This window comes from Pipistrellus kuhlii, unplaced genomic scaffold, assembly GCF_014108245.1.
Source record: "Pipistrellus kuhlii isolate mPipKuh1 unplaced genomic scaffold, mPipKuh1.p scaffold_m20_p_3, whole genome shotgun sequence".
Classification (NCBI taxonomy): domain Eukaryota; kingdom Metazoa; phylum Chordata; class Mammalia; order Chiroptera; family Vespertilionidae; genus Pipistrellus; species Pipistrellus kuhlii.
The window spans coordinates 86828519-86838563 of NW_023425529.1; positions in this window are offsets into that span (position 1 = coordinate 86828519).

The following is a 10045-nucleotide window of genomic DNA, read 5'->3' on the forward strand; positions in this document are numbered from 1 at the left end:
ACACATGATGTATTATAGAATTGTACATTTGAAACTTAAATAATTTTATTAACCAATGCCACTCCAATAAATTCAATTAAAATATTTGTATCAAAACCAATAAACTTTCTATAGGATGTCTTTGATGAAATTAAGGAATTATTGTCAACTTGTGTGTGTTTGATAATGGTATTCAGGGTTCTTTTTAAAGCCTCCATCCTTTAGAGATATATGGAGAAGTGATCACAAATAATTTATATTTGCTTCTGAATAACCCTGGGGGTGGGAGGAGTTATAGATAAAATGGCCATAAATGGATATTTATTGAAGCTAGATGATGGGTCCTTGGGATTCAGTTTACTGCTCAGTTTACTTATATGTTTAAAATTCTCATATTAAAAGGTTTTATAAAAAAAAAAAGGGGGGGGGTTCAAGTTTTTGAAATGTGAAGCAAGACAGGACTTTAAAACATCAGATTTAGCAAAGACTGGGAGCTTTGCAAAAGGAAATTTGCAGTCAGAAGTGGGTATTGCAGGAGTCAGAGGAGGGGAAAGCAGTGGTTACAGGTACAGGCTTGGTTCAGGGCCAGCTGCATTTGCTAAGCATTTTCTCCATTAAACTTCTATCTGCCACTGAAGTACATTCTTTTCTGGTCCTTAAAGGTCCAAAAAGGTGTGCCTAATTCACACACCAGAGGAGTTCCACAAAAGTTGGGTTTACATTTTATGTTTTGTAACTGTTAGCCTAGCATGCTGCTCAGAGTTTGCTTTAGGAGGCCCTTGAAATTCTTAAATGTTTCAAAAGGACAAAATAAGTAAGATGGTATAAATATCACTTTTTTGGTGATCCTTATATTTTTAAGCAAAGTGGGTTTTTTAGAAACAAATAACCATTATAACACCTGAAACAAATATAAAATGTCAACTGTAATTAAAAAAGAAATAAAATAGCCTAGAAAAAAATTAAGTAAATTAGATTGGAAATAAAAAAAGAACCAGTATAGATTGCAGACCATAGGCCCCTAATATGCCCTTCCCACACTTTAGTACTTAGTAAGGTGAATTTTGTACAGCACTCAATCCTGCTATTTGATACCCTCTGTCACCTGCATAGTCTAAAGAGTGGAAGTCTGAGTTCTTTGATCACCAGGAAGTAGTACTTCAAAACATAAGGGATTGGGGTGAGGAAGAAAGGAAACAAATATATATCCTTGGTTCCTTTAAAATGCAGCACTGACTACGTATATTACCTATTAAACATTAATAGACATAACTACTTTGAAAGCCAGCTCTGCATGACTGAAGATAAAGATATATAAATGCTAGTACCCGGAAACTCAGCTCCTAAAATACCCGTCAGAGAAATGCATGCACATGTCTGCTTGCTAATGTTCAAACAGCCAAATGCTACTGGAAACAAAACAAATGTTCACCAGCAGCTCAGGGTAAATATGGACGGAATAATCATACCACAATGAAGATAAATGAATCACGTCTACATTAAGTAACATGGTTGGATATTGCAAAAGTACTACATCCATCACACCTAATGGTGAAGAAAGCAAGACAAACAAGAAAACATACATGTTATTTATCAAATATTTTGTTAAAGGATGCATACATAAATGTTAAACTAAAACATTCCAATAATTGAAATAGTAAAAACTATTGTATCAATGAATTTAGCTCTACAATTAGTTATGAAGAGTTGGATCATCATACAAGGCAAGACAGTGGCTACCTTGGCGAGAGTGGGAAATCACTGAGAAGGGAAGGGTTACATATCGAATAGAAACATCTGGGGTTCTGGAAATGTTCCATTTATCAGACCGGTTGGTGAGTACACAGGTAAACTGTGTAAAATTATTTATTAAACTGAACATTTATTTATATACACTTTTCTGGATATGATTTACATTTCTTGATTTAAAAGGTTATTTTTTTAAGTTAATCAAAGGACTTAAAATTTTATGGAAAACCTAACTTCCTTTGTATTGTTTATGAATAAAACTATATGACTTGTAAAACAGTCATTGTGGACATAATTGTCTGTAAAGTCATTAAATTGCTGAATCATGTAACTCATGTAAAGGACATTGGAGAAACTAGAGAGATAGAATGAAATAAAACATCCAAATGTGTCAAGAACAGGTTTTCTGCTGAATTAACAGTTTGGAAATAACAGTGAGTTCAGGTTAAATAATGAGTAGTAAAGGGAAAACATAAAAGAGAGACCATTGTAGTGCATAGGGGGCAATTGAGATGGTTTAAAATGAAACAAACTTGCTTGGCTGGTATGGTTCAGTGGTTGAGTGTTGACCCATGAACCAGGAGGTCACAGTTTGATCCTGGTCAGGGTTGCTTGTAGGGGGCATGTAGAAAGCAGCTGCTCAATGATTCTCTCTCATCATTGATGTTTCTATCTTTCTCTCACTTTCCCTTCCTTTCTCTAAAAATCTATTAAAAGAAACTCAAAACAAACTTGAAATATACTGTCTTTTAAATATATATATATATATATATATATATATATATATATATATTTTTTTTTTTATTTTTTTTTTTTTTACAGAGAAGGAAGGGAGAGGGGGAGAGAGTTAGAAACACTGATGAGATCAGCTGCCTCCTGCACAACCCTCACTGGGAATGTGCCCACAACCAAAGTACATGCCCTTGACCGGAATCGAATCTGGGACCCTTAAATCCACAGGCCGACGCTCTATCCACTGAGCCAAACCGGTTAGGGCTATACTGCCTTTTTTTTTTTTTTTTTACTTAAAATAAAATTCCTCTTTTGCACTTCAGTGTATGTATGTAGACAAAGAAGAGTGGACCTTTTTGAGTAAATGGGAAATGACTTCACTATTATTTTAAGTGCAGCCTCAGGAGGCCCTCATAGATTTGTCATGCTATAGGTAGCCAGCAGAGCCCATTCAAGAATCAGATAATCACTACTATCAGCCAGTCAGAAACTTGGTATAGGATGCATTCTTTAGATTTTAACCTTTTTTTTTTTTTTTTAATTTCTTTATTGATACTCTGGTTTCTCTTCAGATCGCATAAATCTTTCGCCTTTTAAATTTCTTTATTGATTAAGGTATCACATATTTGTCCTCAACCCACCATTCCAATCCCCCCCTCCCATACATACCCCCCCCCCCCCCCATTGTCCTTGACCACTGGTTAGGCTCATATGTATGCACACAAGTCCTTTGGTTGGTCTCCCTTTTATCCTCACCCTCCCTTTGAGGTCCAACAGTCTGATCCATGCCTCCTTGTCTCTGGGTCCGTTCTTGTTCATCAGTCTATGTTGTTGACCATTTCCCCTAGATGAGTGAGATCATGTCCTACTGGAAATATACGTATAAGAATCCAAAATGAGACAAGCAATAATGGTTATGCTGAAAGGCAAATGAATCAGTCTGTGGTGAGTTTTTTTATGGGCCAACAGTTCTTTTGAGACCCAATTTCAATGTCAAACAGTTCCTTATGTGTATATGTCAGCAATGATATTTCAATTCTAGATGGACAAATGGTGGTAATGCAGGTCCAACCCTCTCTGGTTTGGTCCTGGGCAACTTGCAGTGATACACAGCTGCTGACTGCTATTATGGCAAGTATTCCATCTCTGGACTGCTTCTCTATGTCTTCATGGTTGGAGTAGTCCTGTCAGTTCCTCTCTGTTGTCAGAATCCACATGGTCTCAGAGTTGTTTTCTGAAAATATACAAACATATTCTCCACCAAAAGTTAATAAAGGAATCTTTTCTATAAATTTGACTTGGGATTCTTTTTCATTTTTTGCCCAAATGATTTTCCTCTGGCTTGTTTTGACACCATGTGTGTTTTTCATGGGTATCTTGTTGTTAGCATTACAATTAATTTTCTAAAGTACAAATTTTCTACATGTAATTTACTTATAGGATATTTTTCCTTACATAATATTCCTCTATTTCCCCCCCCCCCCCTTTTTAATTTAAATATTAGGAGGCTTTTGAAAATTTTATAAGGTAGTCTTGATAGCTTTTAAATTTTAATTTTTTACACTATAATATGACTTCTTTAGGTTCATTTCCTGTTGTGAAATTTTATCATGAGATGAACTACCAATAAAATTTTTAGTTAACACTTTAAGAACAGCTTTTTGTCCAGTACAATTAATTTTTCTAGAATATTTGCTTATTTCAATTAGCCAATTTAAATTAGCCTGAACACTTGTCTACTATTTTACTGCCAAATTTATTACTCTAAAACAATTTTATTTTACCATGTAAATGTTAGGGCAAAGGATTGTTTGCCTTCTTGAGTAGGCCCTGAGCATTCCTGGTGGTAGGCTGGATTTAGATATCAAAAACCCACTTCCCCACACCATGTTTACAAGACAACTCAAACAAATCTTGTTGTAGTGAGAGGGCAGCTGCTGTTGGCCAAGTCTCTGTCTGTTACCTGGGTCCCGATTTGAGCTGTGCATGGGAAGCGAAGCAGCCATGGGGGCAGAAGACTCCCTCAGCAGAGGTGAGGGTTCAGGCCCCTGCAAAGCTGGGGGGGGGGTGAGGGTCTGTGTCCCACCTCAGTTGACCCCCAAGTTCTCTCCTGATGGCCCCTCTTCCACTGTGCCTCTCTTAGGTTGTTCCTTCCTTGAGGAATCTTACCCATCTCTGGCTAACCAGCCATCCTCTGGGCCCCACCAGCCCCAGCACTGATCACATATCTTGGGGAACCCAGGTTTCTTCTCTAGGGAGGGCCCAGTTCGCCCCACTGTAGATTTTAACTTTGATTAATATAGTACCTTCATAGTGGCTGCAATATGGATTATTAACAAAGAGCTATGTATTGCTTCACATGGTCTGAGAACAAGTTACAGAAATACAATGGACAGTGCCACATACTATTAGCATGAATAACAAATTCCCTCTGAGAAAGAGAAGCTGGGATGGGAATGTTGAAACCTTATTGCAGGCCTGGTGCTGTGCTGGTCGCTTTTCCATGTGATCTTGTACAATCTCACTGGCAGGACCTCCTGTAAAGTATGTGCAAACTCCAGAGGATGGATTCGCTCCCGCATTTCCCAGGCGAGGAAACTGAGATTCAGCACAGCAAGCTAACGCACACAAAGTAAATGTGAGAAAAGTGTGAATTTCAGTAGAAGCATAAATTGTGATAACAGATAAGATGCCAATAAAATGTAGATGCTTTATAATATATTTATTATAAATGAAGACTAAGCACTCAGTTCAAATAAATATTCAAAATATTAGACGCCCAGTGCATGAAATTTGTGCACAGGTAGGGTCCCTAGGCCTGGCAGGTGATTAGGGCTGATCAGGGCCTTCCGGCTGTCTGCTGGGGCCCTCCTTCATTCCGCGCCGCCCCCTGGTGGTCAGTGAATGTCATAGCAAAGCATCAAACTCAGTCTCCTGGTTGAACTCTCGAGGGGACACTTTGCATATTAACCTTTTATATATATAGATAATCCATTGCAGTTTTCCTGCTTTCAAGACTTATATATAACTACAGTAATTAAGAGTGCGTGTTATTGGTGGAGGGATAGATAGCTAGATCAATGACACTGCATAGAGGACCCAGAAATAGACTATACAAATATACACAACTAACTTTTGATAAATGTGTTAAAACAATTCAGTAGAGGGAGAATAGCCTTTTCAACAATGGTGCTAGAACATCTAGACATCCATAGGACAAACAAACAAAAACCCTTGACCTGATTCTCATAATTTATACAAAAATTAATTTCAAATGGATAATGGACTTAAATGTAAAACTTTAAGAGAAAACATGGAAGAAAATCTTTAACACCTAGGACTAGGCAAAAAATTCTTAGATTTGACACCAAGACCATGAGCCATAAAAGAGAAAATTGATAAATTTCACTCGAAAATTTAAAACCTTTGCTCAGTGTAAGACCCTGTTAAGAATGATAAAAAAGACAAGCTACAGACCAGGAGAAAATATTTACAAACCACATATCCAACAAAAGATTACTATCTATAATATATTTTATGTATGTATGTATGTATGTTAATTTTCACCTGAGGATATTTTCCATTGATTTTCAGACAGAGTGGAGGGGAGAGACAGAGAGAGAAACAGCAGTGTGAGAAACACATTGATTGGTTGCCTCCCACAGGATGATCAAGCCTGCAACTGAAGTACATACTCTTGACTAGAATCAAATTTGGGACCCTTCAGTCCATGAGCCAATGCTCTATCCACTGAGCCAAACCAGCGAGGGCTCTCAATACATTTTAAAAATAACCCTAAAACTCAATGGTTAAAAAAAACAAACAATCTAGTTAAAATATGGGCAAAGGACATTTCCCTGAAGTAAACATAAAGATGGAAAATAAATTTATGAGAAGATATTTGACATCAAATTCAATGAGATCCTACTACACACTTATTAGAATGGCTAAAATAAAATGAAAAAAACAAATATACAGTGACATCACCCAATGCTGACGAAGCTGCAGAGAAACTGAATCACTCAGGCCTTGATGGCGGGAATCTAAAATGGTACCACCAACTGGAAAAAGTTTGGGAGTTTCATAAAATTAAACATGAAACTACCATATGACCCAGGAATTGCACTCCTGGACACTTATCCAATTGCAATGAAGATTTATTGTATATTGATGCAAAATCCTGTACACAGGTGTTCATTTGTAATAGCCAAAATTGCAACCCACTTAGATGCCCTTCAGTAAGTGAATAGTTTAACTGTGGTACGTTCAGACCATGGAATACTACTCAGCAGAAAAAGGAACTGCTGATATGCACAACTTGAATGGCTTTCCAGAGAGTCATCATTTTGGTAAATGACTTATACGACCCCTTTGTTCTTTTCCTGATTTTGCTAAATTTCTACAGTTCTTCCTTCTTTGTATATCACGTCTTTGCTCAATTAGAGAACCCAATGAGCAGTTCGAAGAAAATCCCAATTGTTGTCCAAAGGTTTGTCAGTCCACAGTCTTCAAAATTAAGGTTTCGGCCAGTGTTCCCCAAACTTTTGACATATGTGTACCCCTTCTATAATTTTTGTAACGCTGAGTACCCCTTGTAAAAAAAATAAAAAAATAAAAATGGATGTATTAGGCACAGCTAAGCACGATGCAACGCATACCCTCACCAAACTCTTCCCGTACCCCTGGGGGTACGTGGACCACACTTTGGGAAACACTGGTTTAGAGCAATGAGCGTGTTACAACTGAATGTTTTTATGTCTTTTTAGTGCAGCAGTTCTGAAACTTTTGATCTCAGGATCTCTTTACATTCCTAAAAGTTGTTGAGGACCCCAGAGAACTTTTATGTGTGGGCTATATCTACACATATCTGCCACATTAGAAACAAAAACTGAGAAAATTTTAAAATATGAATTCACTTAAAAATAACTAATAAACTATTTATACATTAATATAAATAGCATTTTTTACTTTTAAAAATTTAGAAACAGCAAAACATTTAGTGAGAAGAGTAGCATTGCTTCCATCTTTGCAAATCTCTTACTTATTTTTTAAAAATTTTTATTGTTGATAGTATTACAGATGTCTCCTTTGTTTTTTTTTCCCATTGATCCACTGCATCCAGTACCCACCCCTCTCAGGCCTTTACCACATTATTGTCTGTGTCCACGGGCTATTCATATATGCATATAAATTTCCCGGTTAATCTCTCCTGACCCACTTCCACACCCCTGACTTCCCTCTGATATTTGTTAGTCTGTTTCATGCTTCTAGGTCTCTGGATCATCAGTTTATTTTGTTCATTAAATTGCACATATGAGCAAGATTACGTGATACTTATCTTTCTCTGACTGCCTTAATTTGCTTAGCATAATGCTCTCCAGGTTCATCCATGCAGTTGCAAATGGTAAGAGTTTCTCTCTCTCTCTCTCTCTCTCTCTCTCTCTCTCTCTCTCTCTCTCTCTCTCTCTCTCTCTCTCTCTCTCTCATTGCCAGATAGTATTACACTACAGCTTTTTTATCCACTCATTTGCTGATAGACACTGGGGCTGTTTCCAAATCTTAGATATTGTAAATTGTGTCACTGCTATGAACATAGGGGTGCATATTTATGATTGGTGTTTTGGATTTCTTAGAATATATTACTAAATGTGGGATCACTGGGTCAAATGGGAGTTCTATTTTTAATTTTTTGAGAAATTCAATACTGTTTTCCACAGTGGCTGCACCAGTCTGCATTCCTACCAGCAGTGTACTAGGGTTCCTTTTTCTTCACATCCCCGCCAACACTTAGCATTTGTTGATTTGTTAATGGTAGCAATTCTGATAGGTGTGAGGTGGCACCTCATTGTCATTTTAATTTGCATCTCTCTGATGGTCAGTGACCTTGAGCATTTTTTTTCATATGTCTCTTGGCCTGTATGTCCACTGTGTACAAGTGTCTATTTAGAAATGACACTTTGCTCATTTTTAAATTAGATTGTTTGTCTTCCTTTTGTTAAGTTGTTTGAGTTCTAGAAATATCTTGGAAATTAACCTCTTATTAGATGTATCATTGGCAAATATGTTCTCCCATGTAATGGGCTCTCTTTTCACTTTGTTGATGGTTTCTTTTGCTGTGCAGAAGCTTTTTATTTTTATGTAGTTGCATTTGTTTATTTTCTTGTTAGTTTCCTTTGCCCTAAGCAGGGGTCCTCAAACTTTTTAAAGTGGGGGCCAGATCACGGTCCCTCAGAGAGCTGGAGGGCCGGACTATATGAACTACTGATTCCTACTGTAACACCTCGGCTGCGCTCACTGCCCAAAAAACCTGGCGGGCCAGATCAGACTCCTCTGCGGGCCGCATGTGGCCCGAGGGCCGTAGTTTGAAGACGCCTGCTAGGGCCTAGGCGCTGTATTGGTAAACATACTGTTATGAGAGATGTCTGAGATTTTGCTGCTTATGGTTTCTTCTAAGCCTTTTATCCATTTTGAGTTTATTCTTACCTAAGTTGGTGGTCTATTTTCACTTTTTTTGCATGTACCTGTCCAATTTTCCCAACACCATTTATTGAAGGGACTCTCTTGACTCCATTGTATGCTCTTGCCTCCTTTGTCAAATATTAATTGAGCATAGTGCTTGGGTCTATTTCTGGGGTCACTGTTTTGTTCCATTGATTTATGCACTTGTTTTTGTGCCAGTCCAAAGCTATTTTGATTACGTGGCTTGATATATGGTATCGTGATCTTTACAACTTTATTCTTTCTCAAGATTGCTGCAGCTATTTGGGGTCTTTTGTGATTTCATATAAATTTTTGGAGTGTTTGTTTCAGATCTATGTAATCTGCTGTTGGTATTTTAATAGGATTGCATTGAATCTATAGATTGCTTTGGGTAATTATGGACATTTTAATAATGTTGATTCTACCAATCCATGAACACAGTATATCCTTCCACTTGTTTATATCTTCCTCTATCTCTTTTTTCCTGTAGTTTTCTGAATACAGATATTTTACCCCCTTGGTTAAATTTATTGCTAAGTATCTTAATTTTTTGTTGCAATGGTAAGAAGGATTGTTTTTTCAGTTTCTCTTTCTAAGAGTTCATTATTGGTGTATATAAATGCCATAGATTTCTGGGTGTTGATTTTGTATTCTGCTATGTTGCCAAATTCATTTATTAAATCTAGTAGTTTTCTGGTGGAGTCTTTAAAGTTTTCTATGTACAATATCATGTCATCTGCAAATAATGGGAGTTTTACTTCCTCCTTTTCAATTTGGATGCCTTTTATGTTTTCTTCTTGTCTTATTGCTGGGCTAGGACTTCTAGTACTATGTTGAATAAAGTGGACATTTCTGTTTTATTCCTGTTCTTAGGGGAAATGGTTTTAGCTTTTGCCCATTGAGTATGATGCTGGCTCTGGGCTTGTCATATATTGCCTTTTTTATGTTGTGAGTTTTTTTATTTTTATTTTTTAATATATTTTATTGATTTTACACAGAGAGGAATTGAGAGGGATAGAGAGTTAGAAACTTCGATGAGAGAGAAACATCGACCAGCTGCTCCCTACACATCCCCCACTGGGGATGTGCCCGAAACCAAGGTACA